At 40.1% G+C, this 26,140-nt stretch overlaps 1 long non-coding RNA gene across 6 annotated transcripts; it reads right to left on the bottom strand.

Moving 5' to 3' along the window:
- Positions 1-468: 468 nt before the first annotated feature.
- On the bottom strand, positions 469-21,931 carry LOC309368712. Of its 6 annotated transcripts, none has more exons than XR_014167884.1 (7): positions 21,895-21,931; positions 16,221-16,259; positions 15,975-16,072; positions 13,964-14,146; positions 3,718-3,833; positions 2,913-3,043; positions 469-593 (listed from the first exon to the last, which is right to left on the bottom strand). It is a non-coding gene; the product is annotated as an uncharacterized lncRNA (long non-coding RNA). The 6 variants fall into 6 exon arrangements; XR_014167886.1 differs by having other exon boundaries at positions 15,975-16,094; positions 21,895-21,927; XR_014167885.1 differs by lacking the exon at positions 13,964-14,146.
- Between the last annotated feature and the right edge of the window lie 4,209 nt (positions 21,932-26,140).

The following is a 26,140-nucleotide window of genomic DNA, read 5'->3' as shown; positions in this document are numbered from 1 at the left end:
TTAGCTGGATACATTTATGTTCTGCTATGAACATCACAATGAACTGAGTATGTTCGCCTACACATTCTCTCTGCTTAAATTAACCCTGTGGAAACGGAGAGCAACAGGTTACCTCCATTTGAGAAAAAAAACACTGCTCTTGGAATGTCAGAAAATAAAAAATCTCTGGGTGTGTGTGGGGGGGGGGGAACCATTCAAATCTACACAAATTGATCAAGATTGCCTACTTTTGTATTATTTGTAGTCCTGAGGAATTTGATATTATTCACTTAAATGTAATATTACTTACAAAGTAAAATGCTGCTCCTGGGAACTCTGTTGCTTCTAGAATGGCAAGATGTAAAAGCGGGAGAGGGCTTCTGCTTCTTTAATAGTACTGCTGAAATATCCTCTGCCCTCTACCTTACGTCCACCAAAGGCACGGGTGTAAGTCATTGCTGAGTGAGGTGGAGAAGCAGAAAGCACTGGCAGGATCAGGATCTTGCATTTCCTCCCAATGACATTTAGAAAGACAATTGCTAGAGACTGAACCCCCTACTTTACCAAAGATAAAGCATGTCAATATCATCTCTGTAAGTTGTATGTCTTGACTCCTGCAGAGTGAACAAAGATCAAAGGACTAAGTCAGCCATACACTAACAAAGATGAAATGGAGAAATTGTTTTCATTCATGCTATTTTCAGTTCTTATCTTAATCATTGTCAAGCGAAGATTCAGAGTGTACTATTTTCTGTCTCGGGCTTTGTTATGAAAATGAGACTACAGGAATTTAATCAGTACAGCTTGCGGAAAGTAGTGGCTGATCATTCTGCAATTTCTTTTAATGTTTATTACTGGATGTTCCTGGAGCTATTAAAAGAAAAGCACAACTGGACAGAAACCAGAATAGCTATAAAATATAATTAGAAGAACCCAAGAAATCACGCACCGGGGATGCCATTTTTATGGCCAAATATAGGCGCTTACTACAGATGACAAAGTATTTTTCAATTATACTAACTTGTGCTCCCGATAACGTACCTAGGCAGTTGCGTATGATAGCTCAGCAATTCAGAATGGCAAAATCTCAAGATGAGTTTGGGTGAAAATAGTCCCCCTCCCCCACATCATCATAATCATTCATTCAGAGGCTGTAGCTGTCCAGAGGTCAGCTTAGCACATGGGACACCATTTGCCTCCATCCCTGTAGAAGGAATGCAAGGTAAACATTGCCTTTAAGTCACCACCTACATTGCCTACTAAAACATATTTCACAGTGACTGGAAGGAGGACTCATCCAACAGGTTGGGGGAGGAGGCTGTGGCCTTTACCTTTAAGAATAAAAAAACCAAGACAGCCCTGAGTCTCAGTAGCATAAGATTTTCCCAAGAACATAGGAAGCTGCTTTGAGTTCAGTATTGTCAACAATGACTGTCAGTGGTTTTAGGCTGGTGTTTCTCCCAGCCCTAACTGGGGCACCAGGGATTGAAGCTGTCACCTTTCGCATGCAAAGCATGCACGCTACCACTAAGCTGTGGTTCTTTCCCTGGAGTGCAGTGACAGAACTACTCCTGGTATTTTTGTTACTATTTCCCGTCCGCTCCTATTTGTGTCAACCTTTACAGGAGCACTAATTTGCAGTGTCCCAGAAAAGGTCAGAATTCCACTTCATATTCGCCCTTATCCAAACCACTACTCTGCTCACGCACTGATCCAGAACCTATATGGCCCCACCTGATTCAGGTGTAACAAACAGAACTGATTGTCATCAACATAGATATTTTTTAACCATGAAAATAGAACTTAAAGAAACTTAAGCTCGGTCCTGCTTTTGAAAACAGGAACTTTATTTATCCAGACCTGGCTTACAGACATTATCATATAAACACCTGTACATTACAACCCTCTCTAAATGTTGTTGTTTTGTATGCAATTGCCCTTTAGTCTCTATTACATAGATGCCATTGATTTCTGAATATTCATTGCCAAGCTTAATTCAATTACCATTTAAATGACAACACTTATACCATTGTCTCTTAGGGATGAGCTGACATGAACCAGATACACCCTACGAGTGGCCATTATCTAAACGGTTTGAGTGTGAATGAGTGAGTGCAAGAGCTGTGTGCTTGAATGTGCTGTATGTGCACAGTGAGGATGAGAGAGGGGGGAGGATGGAGAGACAAGAGGAATTCTAGCAAGTGGGAGTTAGAAAACTGAGTGGACCTCTGCTCTGTGTGTCTAACTGCCCACATGTGCAGCTTGCAGTGGCATGTGGCCCTCAGAGGTGAATCGTTCCTAAGTGTGCCCCAAGGCATAAAAAAGGTTAGCTAGCCCTGGTCTAAGGTCAGCATAGAGAGAGGTGCTCTTAGTCAATCCTTCCCTCTCATTGTGATGTGACCAACAGCCAGGGTCATTTTTAACATGGCGTTTTCACCTTATGCAACTGAATCACAGGAGTTATGGCCATCCAATGTTTTATTCAACCCTGTTAGAATCCTTGCATGCTCCTTCCTGTTCCATTCTTCAGCCAGTTAGTTCTATAAAAACATCATTTACCAGCACGCCACCTACTATTACATACTGGGCCTTTCTTCACCACCAGTTTTCTTTCTGACTGGCTGGACCATTTCTGTTCATCACAAAGCAACTGCTCAACTTCAGATCTTGTGACTGCTCACCGAGATAACCATTTGGGCCTTTTTATTATTACCCTACAGTACTTGTTACTAAAATAGGAACTATTCTACCCAATAAAATATTGAACAATATAATTGCAGAAACTTATCTTCTCTGACACATACCACTCTTTCATCAACCCACAGGTCTCTTTTTAAAGTAATGAGACCTTTTGAAGTTCAGAAAATGAGGCTCTATTTTTAAAGTTGTTTTTGAAGCAGTCCTAATACACCCTATTCCATAGGCTACTTTACCGTATCTTCTTCTAAAGTCTGTCGCCTTTTCCTTGTCTTTGTACAATTCCAGGAGATTTTTTTGTTGTGTTTAGAGCACAAAAGACTATTAGTGCCAAAAATGTAAAGGATCTAAGACATGATAATTATTCCTGGAGTGGAAAGAAATAATGCTGTTGCAGTCAGGACCTCGAGATATGAAATGAGTTCTTGTTTTGCTTCTGATAAGAGGGAAAAGAGGATGTATTTCCTAGAGCTCTATCAAATGATTACAAATTGAGCTCACTATTTGGAAGCTACGGATCTAAACACAAGTCCTGCTGTGTATTTTGTAATCTATATTTTTACCTTTCAAAGTCATCTTTGATTTCACAACACTGGCAGGATTTGCTAGTATAAGTAATTGAAATGCTTGTGTTTTAACAGACGTTCCAATGATATTTCCAAGCTTTCTAGCATCTGCTAAAGATAGCTTCTACTAAAGATATACTTTTCCTCCTACGAATTACCCTCATTTTGGTCTATTATCCTAGTTGAATTGTACTTGACTAAAAAGTAGCTGTCAAATTCCCCACCCCAAACACACATGCTGTTCTGAGGAGTTCTGAACCTTCACAGGCAACCTGCTACTTGACTGAGCAAAGATTATATGCCTTTACTTGACAGGACTTTTTTTTTGTATATAAAAAAAGTTCTTAAACCTTAATTTTTCTTTTTCATTATTAACCTGTTTAAACTTCAGAAATTTTGCTTTCTTTGCTTAAACAATGAAATCCAGGTTACAACTAAACAATGAATTTCTGAAACCAAGATACAGTTTTCTCACCTGTCATCCCCAATATGACCGATTTGAAGCTCCAAATATGTGTTCATATTATGTTAGCAAACAAAGACCCTTCTTCTTAAACCAGGTAAATAAGTATCTAACCCTATTGGGGGACACTAATTAGAAAACACAAGAGTTAAGATGTAAAACCTTGGTACAATGAGATATTAGCTATACGGATCACAATACAAACCTATTCCATCTCGAATAGTCATGATATGTTCAGAATCTCCCTTTTTATCACAATTTCAGGTGAGGAAACATTTCCTGCTTCTAGTTATGTGCTTTAACTCTGAAACAGAATCATACGATGTGTATAAAAGGTCATTGTTTCAATCTCAGGGCTCTCAAGTGAAGATCTGGTACAAGGCAACTTTCAGTGTTCCTATATGGACCAACAGTCTTCTTCATGACAGGATATCTCTTTCTATTTATAGCGAGCACAAATGGTTCTTCCTTCTACATCTTTTCTGTAAAAGCAACTACATGAGCATGTTGCAAACTAGCCTCAGGCTCTTTCCAAAAGATGTGTATCAATAGAGACATTTGAATTGAGAATAATAGAATATGATGGTCGATGGAAAGGAATGAAGCCTTCATGTGTCAGCTGATGCCACCAATCAAAACCCAAATTGCACTGCTTGAGAAGGCTAGAGAGTATTCATGGTTGCTGACATTGTACGGATATGGAAGGGGAGGAGGACATGGAAGGCGTACAAGTTTTGCATGAGCAGATGCCAGCTAAGATGTACCATCAGCAGGTGGGCGATGGAGCGTGAGCTACAGCTGTGTTTGCTTTAGCGTTCATTTTATTTTGAATTATTTATAAAAAGCACTAGCAGCGATTTGGAATTTATTCAACGACATGCCCTATCAATGATTAGCTAATTTCTCTCCTGCAGACAAGTTTGATGGGAAGACGTGAGCTAGATAGCAGACAGGTGCTGAGTACCGCTCTGCTAGTTGGTTGTCACTGCTGTAGCATTAATGTAGGATGGAGGGACATGTTACACAGAAACACTGACTGAACTCTCTCTCTCTCTAATTGCAAACTGCAGAGCATCACAGCACTTAAAGAAACACCTCAGGCAGCACCACTGGAGGTAATGTTATAAAAGAAATCAAAAGAATTGCTACAGAAACTGTATCTGCCTCATGAAGTGGGATTTGTTGTATTGTGTAAAACAGCCCTGGTTTGTTCTTGAAGCCTTGACTTGTTTTATATATTATTGAAGTAAGGAATACCACCAACAGAATTTGAAGCTTTGTCTGATAGCTGGGAGTTGTGACATGATCCCTTCTTTTTTCTCCACTTGCAGCTTCACTCACAAGCATTCAGTGACCAACTCATCATTTTTGAATCACTGATGTAGTAGAGAGCCAGTAGGATTTATCTGACAGAGTACAGTACACCGCTTTACATGATAGCCCCAAAACGTAGGTTATTTATTAGGGCTGTGCACAGATTGGGGCTTTAATTTGTACATCCAGAATGGGCCTGATCCAGTCTGGACCAGTCCAGACCTGTTCGACCCTGGACTGTGTACAATGTACTTGCAGCACACGCATACATGTGACAAGTACTAATAAAGACAAGAAATAGAAAACTGAACACAGCTGTAAAAAACTGGAGCCCAAATTTGGGGGAGGAGACACAGACAACAATTTTGTTTACGTTTTAGTAAGAATGTAACTGGGATGGACTAGGTAAGGTTTGGAAACCTTACACATTCTAAGAGGCAGAACTAGGAGAGCATTGGATGGGGTGGTGACATTCTAGGCTGGCTCTGAAGCTCTCATTAAGGAAAGTCCAGCTCCTCCCCTCTAGGCAGTTATGGAGCACCTGCTCTGGTTCACCAGAAGCAGCTTAGTCATGCTGGCCACATGACCCGGAAGCTGTCTGCGGACAAACGCCGGCTCCCTTGGCCTATAGAGAGAGATGAGTGCGCAACCCCAGAGTCGGTCATGACTGGACCTAATGGTCAGGAGTCCCTTTACCTTTACCTTTATATGTCTACAACAGTAAGTGTAGCTGACTCTTGCTTATATGCCTTGCTTAACACATAGGGGGATGCAGGCAGTGGGGCCACCAATGCTGGTAGCTGGGCAAACAGGTATGACCCTGCTGTTACTCCACCTGTAAATCATATGTGTGTGGTTTAATCTGTGTGTGGAGGGAAATCTGTGTTGGACTTGAATTTGTATGGTCAGGAGATGAAGAACATTTCCATGGATTTACTGGGCACTGTTGCATAGATCCCTTTTTCTCCGTCTCAAAGGATCATTATGAGAGTACATGCAAACAAAAGTGTAGTAAGCGCACAATTAATGTGCATTTAACTTGTGTGCATTCAGTTTTATGCACTGGGCAATAAAAATTAAATAAAATTTAAAAACAGGAGAAAATGAGGTGGACATCCAGTGGGAAAAGACGATCCCTGGGCTGTAACCTCCATGTAAGTTTTGGGCTTACTGTAGTACATGAAGTGCAGGGAGCTGTTTCCTGTCCTCCACAGGTCACATCTGTGTATTGTTTTGGTTTAGATTGCAAGTTTTTATTACAAGCAAAAAAATTTTTTTTATAAAGTTAAAACATTCTAGACATAAGACTACAAATGTAGGCCTTGCTTCCTTGTGCTTTGTTACCAAGTCCTGCTGACTGGTATCTGCCACTTCTGACTAACAACATTTCCTCTCCAGTTCTTAAAGAGACAATGAACTATTCCCACAATCTGGTGAGTAAAAAATAGTGTGCCCGGCAGCAGAAGGAAGGCAATCCCTTTTGGCAGTAGGTTGTCTCTTTATTTTGTGCCTATTGACAGGTCCCCCCAACTTTCTCTAAAGAGGGGCCATTTTGACTCAGCCCCATACAGCTGAACTCATACTGTAAAGTAAGAAGCAGTCTTCAATAAATTGCTACAATGGATTCTGCCTTCTTATGACTGGCTCCATTTATAGTTTTCTGTTTTCTTCTCGTTCTGGTTACCTTCTTGTGATTCACACTTTGTCAGCTACTGCAACCGCCAACAGTGATGCTATATAAGCAGAATGCAACATTGCACTAAATTTAAAGAGACAGACTACTCAGTCACACTTACTTTGGTGAGAATCCTGTCTCTTCCAGATTTGGAAATGGTTGTGAAAGATCAAGGAGCACAAAACCCTCGTTTTTATAGATTGAAAGCGCTTTTCTCGATGCATTGTGAAATCTTATGACCAGATTTTCTAGTCTCAGAACATTTATTGGGGAGTTAGTTTCATTGATTTCAAAGTAATTTATTTTCCTGAAAGTGTGCTTGGGATCACAGACGTGCAATACTAAAATTTGCTGTATAAACCAAATTATGATTGGCCATCCCCCCCCCTAAAAAAGATGAAGAAATTACGCATAAAAATGATACAATAAATGATATATCAGAAAATAAAAACATTTAAAGCAATGCAGAGAAATATGTATATTTTCTTGTGTGTGTGTTTTACTATGGTGGTCACAAGAATAAGAGCCATGTTGATTCCAAACTACTCCAGTGCATGCATGCACTGAAAAGCATGCATGCCCTTCTACATTTATTACCCCAAATGGGCTTTTAGTGTTCCACCACAGACCATTATAAAATGCAGGCTATACACACTATCAATTCAGCAAAATGATAAGGATGTTGCAGCTTCAACATCCTAAAGTATATATGGCCATGCACAAACATGTACACAGCTTGTTTACTCGCCCAGAGCTCTGGAGTATACCAGGGAGCCAAAAGGGGTCCACAAAGTGAGAGAGGATGCTCGGGGTGATTGTGTCAATGACCTGAGCCATTTAGATGTTCCATAGGTTGACCAGGGCTTCGACAAGAGTGCCTGTCATAGCAGCTGGAAAATCCCACAGAGCCATCTGGAAACCCACTGGATCCATAAGCGTTTGACGGCTGAGCATCCTAATAGGTCCCCTGCCTGTGCAGAGAATAAAAGCTGCTGAAATCTCAACAGGAAGTGATCTGACCATGACAAGGGACTGGCATCAATACCCCACTCACTTCCAGATCACCTTCTTCCTGCCCAGTTGAGAAAACAAGGTCCAGAGTGTGGCCTACCATAAGCATTGGGTCGGTGACATGTTGGGATAGCCCCACGGTCACCATGAGCCACTCCAGAGCCAGTTGCCTTGGCATGGATGTTGATTGCTTGCATCTCCTTTGTAAATAATAGTAGGCAAGTTTAGACACCAGGAAGAGAGGGGGAATTGAGTCTGTATCTTTTATTATACCTTTGCTGCCAACGCTTTGATTTAGAGGATAATTTCAGGCTGAACACATTGTATTTCTCTAGGGCATTCTGTGTTATGTATGGGTCTCACATCATGGCCTACTAAGGCATTTAGTGATACTCAGACCCCTCTTTCTGAGCAATATTGAATATAAATATAGAGCAGAGAATGTAGATACTTTGGAATAAAAACAGTAGATAGCAGGAAAATAGCCTCCTGTTCCCCATTCAGGAAGAAACAAAAACACCGAGATTCACAGCAGACAGCAATCAATTATTGGGACACAGTGGGAGCTAAGAAAGAAAACCCTCACTCTGCTCTTTCCTCAATCTCTTCTCATGACCAGGATTGTAACATGAATAGGAAATGGCATGAGTTTAACCTATGCTCATTGCAACCCTTCAGATGCAATCTTGTGTTCTGTTTTCAATGCTGAAATGCATGTAATACTTTAGGGAAGGGCACTTTCAAGTATAGTCCTCTGTGGAGATGCATTCTGATTATTGTTCAGACCATTTCCCCCCCCCCACAGCTGTAGGTATCATTTGGTTATACATTCTCCAAAAGTGCAGACTTCTCTTTGTTCTCCTTTGTAGCAAAGCCCACAAAGCTATTTTAAAAATGTATTCATTGCCCTGCCCTAGATGCACAAGATTTAGTCAATTTAGCTTTGCCCACGATTTCATATAATGGACAATAATCATTCCAGGATCATATAGCTCATATGATCACTTCTATAGGGCAGTAGAGGCCCACATAGAATAGTCTGTATCCCCCAAATAAGCACAGCTTTTTGCTGTCCTGGGTGTAGGTAAACTGTTCATTAATTAATCACTTTTGATAGTTCGCATTTGTTTGCCTTAAATATCCAGCCACCTAAGTGACACAAAAAAAGGGGGATGTAAAGCCCAAAAGAACTCAAACAAAATGTAAAGCTTTAGGGTCTAATTTCATATTGGGAGCTATGGTTGGATTAAATGACATGAATGATTGATTATAACCTATTATCTATTTGTCTCAGAAGGCTGGTATCTTTTATTCATATAAAAACTAGTGTGCATATTTTATGAAACAATGCAGCTTCCCTTCTGCACTGTCCCCACCTTTTTTTGGGGGGGGGGTAACATTTTTCTTCAAAGAATCCCAATTTTATCACCAAACTCATTTAATCCCTTTCACTTGATTAGACATAACGCCTACTCAATCCATGTCATACTTCAGTAGCAATTGTGGGGTTTGCTTCCACAAGACGTGGAGATGACCACCAGTTTAAATGGAATTAAAAGGAGATTAGATAAATTTGTGAAGGATAAGGTTCTATCTGAATCACGCTTACTTGATTTTTAAATTATTTGTCTTAAATCTTTTATCTTATTTTCGTGGTGGTTTGTTGTGTGGAATAATATAGGAGGAAGGTACTGGCCAGGAGTCAGTGAGTTTTTATACCTTAAAGAGTTCACTCAGCCTCACAAACACTGAGAAATAAGAAGCACCCCCATTTTTTTAAATAAATGGTGCCCACAGAATCATGAATTGCAAATTGAGTGCTGATACAGTCATAGCTGAGAAATGATGGGTGGAGAAGGGATGTGGCAAGCAATGCCTGAGCTGGTGCTGACTGAGCAGAAAATGATGCAGTTTCCAACTGATTTTCGTTGCTTCCTGCATGCTGGAAACTCTGCTATTAAAATCTGTCTTCTGCCTAGTCAAGTGGAAGTTAAGAAACATTGAACCTTGAGCATGCTACTGCAAACATACTAATATGTTTCAGCATACACTTGGTATCCCCCCCACCCCGTTTTTGCCAGCAATTCTTCTGGCTGCTGCATTGGCACTGTAGCCAGAGGGAAGCAGACTCAACCAAGCCATAGTTTCAACCAGGGGTGGACAAAGCTGTCCATTTCAGTTTGTCATGCGCCCAGTCTTAAATTCAGTTCTCCGCATTTCCACAGCAATTTGCGAATCCTCATGAAAATTAATCAGCATTTTAGAGTGAATTTCTCCTACTATAACATATTTGTATGAAGCTTTGACTAATATACCCATTTTGGGGTATCTTTAAATTCTTCTTGAATACTTATTGTCAGTAGTGCATAGCATCCACAGGGATTCTCTTGTTTTATGTAAAGGATCTGGACAGATGACTAAACTGTGACTCTCTCAATATTGTTGGACGTCAACTCCCATAGCCATAGCCACCATGGCCAATAGACAGAGCTGATGGGAAGTGAAGTCCAACAATGTTTGGAGGGACACAACTTTCCCATCCCTGCTCTAATTCCTTTAGTACAGGAACCAGAATTTTCTTTTATGTTTGCAATGACTAGAAGGCTGAAGAGTTTGATGAGGAATGGGACTTCAAAGCTTAATCTGTAACAATCATGACCTCAACCTTTCCACTTTATCATGTGCTATTTAGGAAACTTGTGTGTCATTCAGTTTGTTTATTTGATGCTAAAGAAAATCTCTCTTATCAAAATGGGTTGGAGGCAACCTCACAATCTTATTATAAATAAAAAGAAATACAAGGATGAGAGAACATAATGTCAGAAATGATTAAAATCTAGTATGTACCACCAATACAAGTACTAATTTTATTATGAAGCTGAAATGTTCATATATTTAATAAATGGAAGTTTCAGTAAGAATTTTCACTGAATTGAGAACAAATATAAACGGCATTTCCGTGTGCTGTTCTGGTACACCAGAAGTGGCTTAGTCATGCTGGCCACATGACCCAGAAGCTGTCTGCAGACAAACACCAGCTGTCTTCGCCAGTAAAGTGAGATGAGTGCCGCAAACCCAGAGTTGTCTGCGACTGGACTTAACAGTCAGGGTTCCCTTTACCTTTACCTTTTATGATGCATCAATGAAAAATATTATCTCCAGATAGGATTTTACAGTCAATGATAGACATAGCATAGACCCAATATTATACTCTCATAATTCCATATTGAGAACTATTTAGCAGTGCTAATCCAGGTTGCAAATTACCACAGGTTGAATAACAGACCATGTATGTACAGTGGTACCTTGTTTTGAGTCTGGGATCTGTTCCAGAGCCCCGGACGCTCGAGGAAAAGGATGCTCAACAAAGTGCCGCTCTGTGCACGCATGTGGAGCAGTTTGTACTTCTCCGCATGCGCGAGCGGCAAACCCAGAAGTCACCCGTTCCGGTACTGAAATGGATGCTGGATGGGGCGGACTTATATGGAGGTACCACTGTATGGCTATTTATTCTGTCTATGCTTAGCCTCTTCTCCACTGTAGAACATGTCCATCAAGGTGCAAAAATCTTTCCAAACTATAACTTTGAGAAGTTATAACTATTAACTATTTTTTCAGTAGTGGCTTCATTTTAACACATAGTTAATATTTTCTAAGCTAGTTACAGCACATTTGACTAATGCAGTTCTCAGCCATCATAAAAGCATAAGGATAGCTTGTTGACAATGTCCCATCTAGTCCAGTATCCTGTTCTCAAATGTCCAACCAGAGGAGCATTAGCCAGGTGATTTAAAGGATTATCTCTTTAAATGTCAACAAATTTAGATCCTTGATTCGATTATGACCACTGTCATATTTATACTGTGATTATATTAATACATCAGTTTTGGCTCATACTTCATACATTAAATGACATTAGTTTGTTAGTGTCACAAATCCTGGTAATTTTAATGGAATAGAGTTCGTATTTTAGGTAATTTCTCCCAAGTTCTTGATGAGGATAAAACATCTGTCTCATGTGCAACTTTAGTCAGTCTGTGTTTATATTATATCCTCCACAAAGCTCAATACCACTTTCCAAGAAATACAGAGTTATTTAGTTTGTGTTTCTATTATGCCATGTAAATTCCAAAGCAGTCCCGCTAAAGGACAGTTTGGGAGTACAAGACACAACAGGAAACTGGCATTTCTGGTTGCAAAAATCCTCTGGCTGCTGCTGAGTCATGAGAAGACTAGAGAACTGGCCTTAGCCACATATATGCAGTTTATTAAACTCTGATTTCACTGCTCATTTCAGCTTCATGACAAATCATGTTATTGTAAAAAGTCTAAGCTGTAACTACAACAAGAAATCTACTTCTACCTGAAATATATTATAAAGTGACAAACAATTCAAACCCCAAAGGGCTGGTTCCAAAGGAACCTGCCAATATTAAAACATTTTTTCCTCTCCCACCAAGGACTACATGCATAACCTGAATCCACATACACCACCAATATTTCATAACTTGCAACTCTCAGTTCAAACAGAAATGATCTCATAAAAGTCCCACATTTCACTCTTCTAATAACACGATATGTCAAAGAATAAGATCTCATTACCTTAACCATTGATTTGTCTCAGGTGTTGGCAAAAGAGAGAGAATATTTTAGGAGTTTCAGCAAGGAAGATAAAAAACAGAGTCTGCCTGAATTTTCAAAGTATTGATCAGCTCAAAAACTCATGTGCAACAGCCCCATAATCAGAGGCATTGAACACAGACTCCCACTGGGTGATGGAAATGGTTTCTTCGACTTCACATTTTTCCTGCAGATAAATCTATCTTAGGTTTGTTTACACCTACACGAGATGCAGAAATAAGAACTGAAAAGATCAAACTTCTTCTAGTGGGTGTTTTACAGGTAGCACCCCAAATGCCATCATAACTTACTTGCTTAATGCACAAGGAGAAGATGTGGCCTGTTGAATACTACTGTACATAATAATAGCTGCCAAATTTTAACTTTTTAATCATAAGCATTACGTTCTCAAGGGTGATACCCTTCCGAATAACAGGTTTTCAAATGAAAAAAAATTCCTTCCAGTAGCACCTTAAAGACCAACTAAGTTAGTTCTTGGTATGAGCTTTCGTGTGCATGCACACTTCTTCAGATACACTGAAACAGAAGTTACCAGACCCTTCTATATAGTGAGAAGGTGGGGAGGGGTATTACTCAGAAGGGTGGTGGGAATGGGTGATTGGCAGATAGCTGTGATGAGCCTGTTGACGACTCTTAACGACTGCAATAGGTCTTACAGGAAAAAGCAAGCGGTGAGAAGGTGAAAAATGGCTTTGTCATGTATAATGAGATAAGAATCCAATGTCTTTGTTCAGACCAGGTCTCTCCATGGTTTTAAGTTTGGTGATAAGTTGCAATTCAGCAGTTGCAACTTATCACCAAAGAAGGGTGACTTCTGTTTCAGTGTATCTGAAGAAGTGTGCATGCACACGAAAGCTCATACCAAGAACTAACTTAGTTGGTCTTTAAGGTGCTACTGGAAGGAATTTTTTTTGTTTTGACTATGGCAGACCAACACGGCTACCTATCTGTAACAGGTTTTCAAATGGTAATGTTTCTTGGTCAGAGTTCATAGCCCTAACAAATACATGCACAAAATGAAGAGAATGCTCTTTCTGATTACTGTCCATTTACTGTAAAATGCAACTTGTAAAGACTACTACCGAACATGTTGATACTGAATGAACAATGTCATTGGGTGGTATCAACTAAATAAGCTTAAGAGCAGGAACCACCTTGTATGAGATTTTTGTAAGTGAACTGCCCTGGGATCTCTGGATGAAGGGCAGTATACAAATTTAATAGATAATAATAATAATGTCTCTTGCATTCAGTGCACATCATATATACTAACAGAGTACGTACTCCATGCTTTGAATGTGGCAGTTTATTTAAATCATTTATACCTCATCCTTTCTCTGCAGAGCTCAAGGCTGCTAATGACAAAGATAAAATTATTAACTGACGATTTAAAACAACATACACAATATACCAATAACATATTAAAACAGCCTCAGAATGTAACAAATTACTACAATAAATTTGTATAAAAAGCAGAGATAGTTAAAAACCAAATTCAGTAATGCAATAATGCACATTCCAAATGCTATTTTTGATGACTGACAGCTAAATATGTGAACTGGTTCTATGGGAAAGCATTGCATTTGAGGTGGCATATGGTGATCAGAAAAGTATTACCTGCAGCATTGTATCTATGATGACTCAATCTCCCATGTGATGTTGCAGATCAAGTAATGAACATTCATGTGTGAAACAACCCTTAGGACAGGCTTGGGGGGATCTGTGCCCTCCCCATTTGTTGTTGGGTTCCAGATTCCTTCAGCTCCAGTCAACATAACTCGTAGTCAGGGATGATGGGAGCTGTAGTCCAACAACATCAAATCACCAAACTAAAGAAGTTGTTCTTTGCAGAAAAGCACAATGAGAAGAGAAAATAGTTTGCATAGTTCTTAGCAACCATTTGCTGTTGTTACTGAGAACATGCCAATAGAGAGTCATTTAGATGAAGCTTTTCTGCTGCTCTTCCAGCTTTCCAGCTTGGTTACCCATATTCCACTCCTTAATTTATTTTTGTGTTGTACTACACAAATGTGCCAAAGGCCTCACATTTCTCATTCGCAGGAAGCTTTCCAAGGCCAAGATACTCTTTGCTTCTAGCAAACATTGCCATTCCAAGCACTTCCTAATTGAACTGTCACAGCTCATGCTGTTCCCATTATTTTATTTCAGACCCCCCAAAAGCAGAGGCAAGTTCCCCTTGTGAACTATGAGAAGGCCTTCTGCACAGGAAGAATGAAATGCTAATGATGACTCAGTATTCACTAATAATGAATGGCGACAACCTTGTGGCAAGATGGATAGAGCGGAGAGATGCACATTGAGCTGAAAGGAGCATTCCAGTGAGTCTACTAGAGACTAAATAATCCTTATGGTGTTCTTTCCAGACCTCTTTGATAGGCAAGGAATTAATCGTGGTAAGACAGAACAAGGGCTTTAAGGGCTATCTGCACCACAGCACACACTTAATTTGCAGCATGTGGTTAAGGGTACCAGTGTTGTTTTTCATGAGCTTGAGAAGCCAGAGAGGCAGTTGGCAACTAAGGCCCCTCGGCTCAAGAGGACCTCCTGGTTCAGAGAACCAGCCTCCCAAGTTCGTGTCAGAACTACATCATTCAGAGGATGATGGCCCATGACAGGGAGGAGCCACGAGCTCTAAGGCAAAGCTATGCAGCTCACAAAAGGTGGGTGAGAGATTGCTTGAATGGGTGGATAGGGATGTTGGGAATTGGATGCAAGCTAGCCAGGGTGGTTAGTTGGTTAAGCCCGAGAGGTGACTCCTCAGAGGCATCCACCTCACAGCTGTGATAAAGAAAGGTTTGTATTGCCTTTTCACACTGGAGAGCCAGTGTGGTGTAGTGGTTAAGAGAGGTAGTCTCGTAATCTGGGGAACCGGGTTCGCATCTCCGCTCCTCCACATGCAGCTGCTGGGTGACCTTGGGCCAGTCACACTTCTTTGGAGTCTCTCAGCCCCACTCACCTCACAGAGTGTGTGTTGTGGGGGAGGAAGGGAAAGGAGAGTGTTAGCCACTTTGAGACTCTTTCGGGTAGTGATAAAGCGGGATATCAAATCCAAACTCCTCTTCTTCTTTTCGAGCCTTGACCCTATTGTGTCTTAACCACCTGGCCAAGGGCTCAAGGAGCAGGACTGTACTCCTGTGCTTCAAAGGTATTCTGCTGTGCTTTGGTCCCACTCAACAACGCGGTCACAGCATTTAGTACCAGCTCCAGCTTCTGCATCAATCCCAAGAGAACCTCCATACTGAGTGTGTTACAGTAGTGCAGCAGTGAAATGATAAAAATGCCTACATGGGAGGAGAAATATGGCGCTTTTATGAGCACCCTGTTTCACCACAGGGACCCGGTATCTTGTTAGTATATATGTTTCCTTGGGTGTAGGGAGGAGTTGGTATCAGCCTGATGTTGGAACATTCCCCTTTCTGCCAAATATTCCTCTTGGCTAGATCTAATAGAAGCTATTAGATTTGCCTCTCTTACAAATGTTCTCAATGCAGCGCTAGCTTCCAGCCAAGCAAGCTGCCTGGCAGCGTGGCATCTTAAAGCTGTCACTTTACCACTGACTTCCCATGCAATAATTTCAAATGACTGGAGAACACCAACCAAAACATACCTGGGGGAGAGCAGTTGGACTCTAGTTCAAGTGAGCAAAGGTCAGACCTCAGCTGTAGGCAGAAATGAAGTATCTCTCTTAGGTCTCAAAATTTGTCTCTGTAATATTCAATTTTAAAGGCTGTCAAACAGAAGATCAGTCATTTCACACTGTAACAAGAATAGACATCCAAAAGCAGTCCTGAACATTGCTTTATCTTTGAAGCTGAGGATTTTAAAATCATCTTTAAAAATGAGAACTACTCGCCCCTTTTCCAGCTATCTCCACATACACTCCAAGCTGAAGCTTAAAGAAAGAACATAACATAAGAATAAGCATAATGTAAGAGAAGTCAGATATTGGATATTGTGGTCCCCACTGGGTCATCTTGGGCTATGTGATCCTCAACTCTCAGCCTAATCTACCTCACAAGGTAGTTGTGAGGATGATTTTAGGAGGGCAAGGACCATTTATGCCTCATGGGAGATAAATGTAATAAATAAATAAATCCTTTGTTGAATTACACCAACAATAAATCTTTTTATTAATGTTAAGGAACCAGAAATCACCTAAGATATATATTTTTTCCTATTTTGCATTTCGCCCCTTGAAGGGAGTTTTTCTTTCTGCTGAATATATAAACAATTCTCACATGTTATATGCACTGCTACACACATTATTAAATGTTTTGTTGTATGCTACGCACAAACTAACCAGCACATGAACAGATACTGGTACATACAACAATGCATATAACTGTATAAAAATGCTTATATATGAAATTATGAAATTATGCTGCGGATGTACAGTACCATAGGTTCGAAACCAGATTTTGGAACATAAGTGAACTCCAGGTTTCTCTTGATCAGTCTCATGGGCTAACCCTACACATTCTAGGGCTAGGGGTAGAGAACTGCTTTCAGCCCAAGGATTTGGGAGCTGCATAGCAGTGGTGAGCAGGAGCAGGTGCAGGGGCAAAAGTGGGTGGAGCAACAAATTTAATTTTAGCTTTGTACAGTGGGCTAGTTTCTACACACAGAGACAACTCTCTCGATCCTCCATTAAAACAAGCATGAGTCATTATCAGAGTTCAAGGACACATTCCTGCCTAACAAAAACACTCAGGGGGGATGTAAAGCAAGGCCACTGAGAAATGTACCCTGGAGAAAGAGGATATGGCCTCAGAAAAGTTTCAAGGGCCAGATAGAGCAAGGGCCATAATGTGACCGTGGGCCTGTGGTTCTCCACTCTTGTTCTAGGGTCTTGAGACAGAAAAAAAGCTAGGCAGATCTTTAAGGAAACTTAATGGTGGATTAATTTCTTTGTCTTGTTGATACCAGGTCATCAACTTTGAAAGACGGGACATTGTTCTGAGAGACGCAAGAGACTAAACCCTTCCATTAATAGGCCATACCATCAAACCAAATCATAGGAACACTCTATTTAGCGAACTATCCTAAATTAATCATGCTAATATAATAACTATTTCTTTTTGGTAAAACTGCTCTTTGTTTTACAAGGATTCTGTAAGGCCACAGGGAACTAGTGATAGAGTATATATAATATTATATTCTTTCGCTGAACATTTTTCATTCACTTTTGACTCTAAAAGGCCAGTTAACTCAAGGGCTGTACAGCAGGGCTATTTGCATCCTAATTAGAACAGCCTGTTCTGGCCTCATATTTCATTTGTTCTAAGCAGCACCAGGCTTTTCCAGTAGCTAAATGGCAGCCTAGGGTTGCACCAGCATCTTTTTATTTATTTTTACTTTACATTTGCCATGAACATTTATGCCTAAAGAAGAAGGTATAATTCAAAAGTGTACATTCAGTGGTCATCATCTGAAGTGCTGTGCAGGGATTATGCAAGACGACCAAGTGCTCCCAAAACTGAAGGGACCTTTGGGAGCAACCTTAGATGTGGCATAAGGAAGTATGCCTGAAAGGAAACTGAGGAAGGCCTCCGTGCCTGCTCAGAAGATCATGGCATGCACATGTTTGGCTCCTGACCAATAAGGTTAGCCTCTCAGTCCTTCTTTGCAAATTAATTACTCCCGTATTTTATTATTAGAGAGGAAAATGTTTTATTGACCCATGTGGGGAGGAGATGAGGGGATCACTCAAACCAGCAAGCCGCAATGCTTCTGTAGATGGAACGTTTGCAATAGTGTGAACCCTACAATTTAAAAGTACCTAAGAAAAAAAAGTTTTTCAAACAACAACAAAAAGAATATTTTCCCCCATAATTGAACTATTTTATCTTCCTGACTCTTTTGTTTTCCTGCTTTTTTTTGGAGGTGGCAGCCATTTTGTGAAGGTCATATTCCTGGTGGTAGCCATTTCTGACTGAGGCACTCAGCAATCTGAAAATTCAAAATGTGTCCCCAGACCCAAAAAAGGTGGTGACCACTGTCTTGGACCATCACCTACACCAGGGAATGGGATTCTGTGGCCCTCCAGATGTTGCTGGACTTAACTTTACCCCAGATACCAGGACTGCAGGTTCACCATACCTGCCTTACATCATTCCTGAGGGTCTCTCAATGCACAGAAGCATTTTTTCCCCATAGCTGTGTGGAAGAAATGGAGCGGTGGGAAAGACCTGTTCCATGAATGTGGACTCTTGTTTCTTTCAAAAAATGGAAGTTAGGATCCATATAATATAATGTGAGAAATACAGCAGTAAAGGAAAGCAAAAAAATATTTCTCCTATTAAGAAACAGAGGAATAGCCATATTTTAAAGAAATGAGGTTATTTGCACTTGATATTTTAAGTGCCAGAATGGCTCCCAGATGACGGAAGGGTTGTGAATGAAGGAAGATTATATTTATAAGATAAAGGTTATCTAATTTGGCTGTCCCCTTGATTAATATCAGCTTCAGAGCTATTGAGCAAGAATGGCATTCTCCTGAGCTGCACATGTGGTACCTAAATGACCAAAGGTAAATGTGTGAAGCAAGTTTGGAGATTTTTCTTTGGGCAAAATGTCCAAGGAATTCTGAGGGAAGCTAAATGAGTTTCACGAATAATTTTTTTCCTGGCAATTCCATACATCATTTCATAGCCTCCCTTCTGGATGTTCATTCTCTACAAGGAAGGTGGGGCAAGATCATGCTACCACCTGATTTCCCCCTCTCACAGCAGCCCTCTCTGCATACCTCTCAGGATCTCCCAACTTTTGTTGACATTATATTTCATTATTTCTTTCATTTTATCATTCTGTTCTGAGATCCTTGAGACTGGACACTGAGAGGTCATTCTGAACTTTAAAAATAGGAACTCTTTAGATACTGTAGGCCCAATTTTGTTGTTGTTAATAATAATAATAATAATTTATTTATACCCCCAGCCGCTCTTGGTGGCTCCCAATTAATTATAATAATAAAAAGGGGTAAAACATCAGACATCAAAAACTTCCCTAAACATGTGCAACACCATAATAAACCTGGGCTAGAAACCCAAGAATGGGATACGGGTGGCTCTGTGGGTTAAACCACAGAGACTAGGACTTGCTGATCAGAAGGTTGGCGGTTCTAATCCCTGTGATGGGGTGAGCTCCCGTTGCTTGGTGCCTGCTCCTGCCAACCTAGCAGTTTGAAAGCATGTCAAAGTGCAAGTAAATAAATAGGTACCGCTCCAGCAGGAAGGTAAACGGCGTTTCCGTGCCCTGCTCTGGTTCGACAGAAGTGGCTTAGTCGTGCTGGCCACATGACCCAGAAGCTGTACGCCGGCTCCCTTGGCCAGTAAAGCGAGATGAGTGCCGCAACCCCAGAGTCAGTCACGACTGGATCTAATGGTCAGGGGTCCCTTTACCTTTACCTTTAGGAACCCAAGAACCATAGAATTAGCTCCATCCTCCCAAAGAAGCCATCATATTGTGGCAGTACACCAATGCAATGATCATTGTACCGTGCCCTAAACATTCATCTGCCATTGCATTACATATTCAGATTCTATGGAAAATTTAAAATAGTGAGATTGTGAACAGAGCAAGCTAAAATAATGATACATCTTGCTATTTGAGAGAGAAAAATGTGGGATGACATGTAATTCCAAAATCTATTTCCAAGGAGCCATACACGGGAGCTAGTCATTAACCATCTGAAACAACAAGTTGAAGACTAAAAAAGTAATTCAAACTGAAGATTGATTTAAGGAATTAGGCAGGTTCCAGCTATGACTAATTAATTATTGAAGTTAAAGTATTGTCCCTCCACAGTAGGTACTTTTTCATAATTACAGCTCAGAGTAACATTTATCTTAATTAGGATCTCTCATCTCATAAAGAGTTGCTGCACAGCATCTTTTATTCTGATCTATTATAGATTTTGTTTGGAAGATGCAGACGGGTGTGTCCTTTCATTTGGACACAATTGTAAATTCCGTATCTAGATCGCCAGCTCTGTGGCATCCTTGAACAAACTGTCTTCATTTGTTTTAAAAATAGCTTCCAGTTAATTTGTTTCTTTTCAGAAAGGTATTTTCAATTCAATCTATTTGAGATAGATAATTTTGAATCAGGGTAGCTGTTTTCTTTTTGCATTCTTGTGACATTTGCTTTGTCCTCGGCTTCAAGTCACATCCAGAGTTTCCCAACTGAGAAAAGGAAAAGATCAGCACTCTTGATTTGAACCTTGGTGCTTTGCCTTTAAACACCCCAGTAGCTTGGCAGGAAACTATTCCTAACCAAGGCAACAAGCAGAAAGATCACTCTTTGCTTGCACTCAGGGGAAAGAGCACAGCACTTGCACACAAATGCTTGACTGCTGTCAATTTATCCATTTTATATACACTCCATACTACACTTTCCGGAAGTCTCTGTTAAGGGATATAGGAAGCAAAGGGAATCAGAAAGTAGGAGCTAGGCAAAGGGTTAAGAAAAACATAGAGATTAGAAATGCTGTTAGAGGAATTCAGAAGCTAAAACAATTACAATTACAAGAGATTTTGTTGTTAGACAAACTTCAAAGGGATACACCCATCTGGAAATGAAGGTGGGATCTTGGAACACTGTTAATACTGTGACTCATTTACAAAATTCAAACTGGACAAGCTAAATAATGCTCTTCAAAGTACAACATGACCACAACACAGCTACAGTGAGTGCTCCCAGCTGGGAGCTTAATTTGCAAATGTGTTGTTTAGATATTGTAAGCAGGTAACTAGCAAAAATTATATTAGATTTTGTCAAAAAATGGTATTTCCCAGCAGTGGCGTAGCGTGGGGGGTGCAGGGGGGCTGGCCGCACCAGGCGCAACATCTGGGGTTTAGGGTTAGGGGGTGCAAATCCACGGGCTAGGGGGTGCAAATCCACGAGTTAGGGGGCGCAAATTACGTGCCTTGCCCCGGGTGCTGACAACCCATGCTACGCCACTGTTTCCCAGATTAAGTGAGGAAAACTATGGGCTGGTATCTTGGTGCCGACAATGTTGTATGAACACTACAAAAACTTGAATGTGTGAGGAGCACCAGTCCTGAAACAAACAACTGACTGGAAGCTCCAGTATAATGATTAACCCACTCCTGCTATTTGCCAAAAGGAAGTGGCACCTTTGCACCAGCTACAGCTGCATTTCATACCACATAGAAATGTTGTGATGGGAAGGCTTATCTGGACATAGAAAACACACCCCTGATAAATCTATAGATGCATATGATAGTGCATTTAAGCAACAAGCTAAATCATGTGTGTATGGAGCATTAGAAGCAAATATCTTTATGGATCAAGTGGTGGGGAAATGTGTTCACAAAATATTACAGGATGACTTGACACTGGCTGTAAGAAAGGGCTCGAGAAGAAAGTGCCTAATGGTTTCCAAGAGTGGTGACTCTGCCAATATTTCCATTAACCATGTCAATCAACAAGCCAAGGCTAAAATATATGTGAGACTCACCAGGGATGCAGTGCGCTGTATACAAATTAGACAAACTGTATGTTACCTGTGTTGCTTGCATGCAGACCCAAGCATTTACATGATCACCAATTCAGTTAAAATTCTTCCTGGAACAAGCAAGGCATCAACATTCTGGGATCTACACATCAAACAGATGTGCTTACAGTCACTGATTATTACTCTTCTTACCCAGAAGCAATGGAACTGCTAAAGAAATAGTTCTTCAGATACTATCAGCAGCATACTGCAGATTTTTTGTTTTGCCAGTTTTGGATGTCCTCTTGATGTTGGCACTGACAATGCTAAACAGTTTGTTGCCTGTCTCACTGAACAGCTTTTCAAGTCTTGTGGTAGTAAACATATCTGTGCTTCCCCATATTATCCAAAAGTAGTGAGGAGATCAAATATTTTCATTGCTGTTTGAAGAAAACTCTGCAAGCAGCACACTGTGAAGAGAGGAACTAGGGGGAAAAAAGAATTATCAAAGATCTTAATGGCATATCGATCTACCCTGCCCAGTGCTTCAAAGAAGATACATGTTAGATTGCTTTTGTCATATGGTATCCGCACTAACCTTCCTGGGCCTTGTGATCAAACGGACCTAGATGAGCTTTTCGTTACAGACAATCACCAGCAGTACTTGAACAAGATGAAGCAATAACGTTGATGCCAAGCAGAGGGCTAAGGAGCTGGGAATGTATTCTACATTGCTAACAATAATGTAAGCAATAAACTTCAATCAACATAGACATGCTATGCAATTCTTAGGAGCAGATTGTACACTTCATAGGAGCACGTTAACACTGATAATGAGCGAGTTATAAGTAGGAATATCACATTTCCGTGAAAGCTTCCATCTTGGTTTGAGCACATTGATGCAGCAGTCTCTCAAGAAAGAGAATTTTACAATAAATAAATAAATAAATAAATAAATATACTTATATATTAGTTGTCACTTTGAGAGATGGAGAGGTGAGATTGCCTACCTCTCAGAATTTGCTATGGCATGATGTACTTGCATAATATGTGACTCTTGTTAGTACGCAGACTGTTCTCCTGTGAGACATTACTGCGTTATATAAGGTTTCTTGATTGTAAAAGACGCTCTTGTTACCTGTTATTTTATTTCAAAGTTTATAAATATTTTTTTAAAAAAATAAAGAAAGAAGTTGAAACAACTCTTTGTCTAAAGAGATTTCATTGTTATTAGACAAACTTCAAATAGACATAACAAGGGCTTACCAGGCTCTTCCAAACCCTTCTGTGCTGGTTCTTGTTTGCTTGTGTGGGCCAGAACATGCTAATGGTGCAATCAAATACCATGCACAACAAAACAGAATCGTCATTTTATCCATTTTCCAGAAACAGTCTAGAAATGAAGATGTATTTCTTGAGCTTTTAGTAAAATAGGTCTGGGGGGGGGGGGTTCTTTCAACAATGGAAGTCTTGCAAAGGCTCTGAGGCCCTTTGCTTGTGAAGTCCTAAATTCAGACTGCTTTAAATGGTTCTGTTAAATGACATCCCATCTTATTGCTGATATGTTTGATGTTTTGTTGTCCTATTATATAGGGAGATTGACATTGGGTATGGCCTGAATATATAATTTACACGTCTTAAAAGCATCTTTCCACTTTTCCACATTAATCTGCATTTTTTAAAAAAAAATCCTCAAGAAAATTCATCAGCATATTAATATGAATTTCTCCTAGTGCACCTTTTTTGTATGCAGTTTTGCCTAATGCACACATTTTTGCAGTGAATTTCCTGTGAAAATATGCAGTTTCTCCGAATGTATGTTTTTGTAAATACTGTTTGGTGAGAGAGCTGTGTTACAAAATTCATAGAAGTGAAAATTTCAAATGATAATTGTCTTTCAGTTTATGCATTTTTTAAATATTATTATTATTATTATTATTATTATTATTATTATTATTATTATTATTATTAATCCCCCAGCCACTCTGGGCGGCTTACAGCATATATCAAAACATATTAAAACACCAAACATTAAAAATACCCCGATATAGGGTTGCCTTCATATGTCTTCTAAAAGTCAGACAGTTTTTTATTTCCTTGACATTTGAAGGTAGGGTGTTCCACAGGGAGGGTGCCACTACTGAGAAGGCCCTCTGCCTGGTTCCATGTAACTTCAATTCTTGTTGTGAGGGAACCAGCAGAAGACCCTCAAAGTAGGGCCTCAGTGTCCAGGCTGAACGATGGGAGTGGAGACGCTCCTTCAGGTATACTGGGCTCAGTGTAAATTAGATAAGTTTTCATTAAACCCCATTTGACTGGTCTGTTTCCAGACACAATTCAAAATGTTGCTTAGGATCTACAAAGTCCTACACAACTTGGGACCAGGTTATCTGAAAGAGTGTATTCTCCCAAAGAAGCCTGAATGAGTTTTAAGAGCCTCAGCAGGGGCCCTTCTTTCTGTCCCACCGACGTCTGAATGACATTTGGCAGAAACCTGAAAAATATTTTTCTCAATGGCTGCTTCCAGATTCTAGAACTTCTTGCCAAAAGAGACACATCTAGTCCTGTCTAGAATGACCTTCTGCAGACAGCCAAAAATGTTTTTATTTAGACAGGTCTTTGGCCCATAAGCTGATTTGTAAGTTGGAGCTGGTTTTAACTGGTTGTTACTGATGATTTGCTTGCCTCGCTCATACATTTTTTAAATTTTATATTTGATTGCTGCTGTCTTGAGCACCATTTGGCAGCAAACCAGGATACGTATTTAAGAAAAAAACAAACAAATTACATAAATGCGATGACACGGAATGGAAATATCAGCCCTAATATATAAAGAGTATCTGTACTAGGATATTTGCTTCTGATGGCATGGAAAAATATCTATCAGCTGGAGACAGAAAGTAGTTTGTAAAGGGCAAGCAAGACAAATTTGTAATCTAAACAATGTTACTGCAAACCTTTAGGACATCGCTATTGATCACATGGTTTGTGTTTAGCTGGTTTTAAAGAAGCAAATGAAATATAAAGGTAATAAATACAGTAGGTTCCCTTAGAACTTATGACTACCAATATTTCGTATAGAAGAAGATTCCCATGTCTAATTTGATGGCCAGTTGAAACACAGTTATATTTCTAAGAGTCCATCATTCATTGCACACTTAGAAAGCTTTTTGTTGTTGTTTAGTCGTTTAGTTGTGTCCGACTCTTCGTGACCCCATGGAGCAGAGCACGCCAGGCACTCCTGTCTTCCACTGCCTCCTGCAGTTTGGTCAGACTCATGTTGGTAGCTTCGAGAACACTGCCCAACCATCTCATCCTCTGTCATACCCTTCTCCTTGTGCCCTCAATCTTTCCCAGCATCAGGGTCTTTTCCAGGGAGTCTTCTCTTCACATGAGTATTGGAGTTTCATCTTCAGGATCTGTGCTTCCAGTGAGCACTCAGGGCTGATTTCCTTAAGAATGGATAGGTTTAATCTTCTTGCAGTCCATGGGACTCTCAAGAGTCTCCTCCAGCACCATAGTTCAAAAGCATCAATTCTTCGGTGTGGTACTATATTATGGATCACTATTTGCAAACTGATATGCGAGGTTTACCAGAAAAGCAGTACAATCATTGCTCAAACTCCTAATTTTTCTGCCTTGCATATATGAGCACAATAAAGTCCCCTCTTCAACATACAAAACACCAAACACAATACTCAGATACATATATAATGGTACTGTATATTTAATTCCTTGGGGAAAAACCTTTTTCTGTAGTCCAATTTCAGCTATTCCTGCAGGTTGAAGCCCTCTCACACATATCCTGAAACCTCAATCTACAAAAGGTATTTTCATCTAAGTGAAAATAATGACCAGCCCATCTGAACCTTTTCTCTTCACAGAGTTATTAAGGGCAGTAACAATTACATATGCTAGATATTAATGTTTGTGAGTATAACACAGTACCCATTTTACCCATTCATTAGGATCTTGTGTAGAGTTTTCATATATTAAACAACCTGTTTTTCTACAGACATGAGCTTAATAATAATCATCAGTACAACTTTTGGCTTCTCTTCTTGGACTCATAGCAACAGCAATCTTAGGGATGCATGTGTACATTCACATCCTACAAAGAAACCAAATTATGTGTTTGACCCTTCCATGGTTTTCTTTTGTCCCCATTTTCATTCTGCCTCATCTTTCAGTTGCATTGGAACACTTGTATTCCATCTGTGTGGGTAGCAAGTGCAGCTGCCTTTGCAGCTGTTGTGTATATTACATTATTCCTTGGCTAGCCATCAAGGAATGAATGATTCTTCCATCCATATTGG

This window comes from Podarcis melisellensis (assembly GCF_964234715.1).
Source record: "Podarcis melisellensis genome assembly, chromosome: 4".
Lineage (NCBI taxonomy): Eukaryota > Metazoa > Chordata > Lepidosauria > Squamata > Lacertidae > Podarcis > Podarcis melisellensis.
The sequence above is the reverse complement of the archived record's forward strand: the minus strand, read 5'-3'. Positions and strand labels throughout refer to the sequence as shown.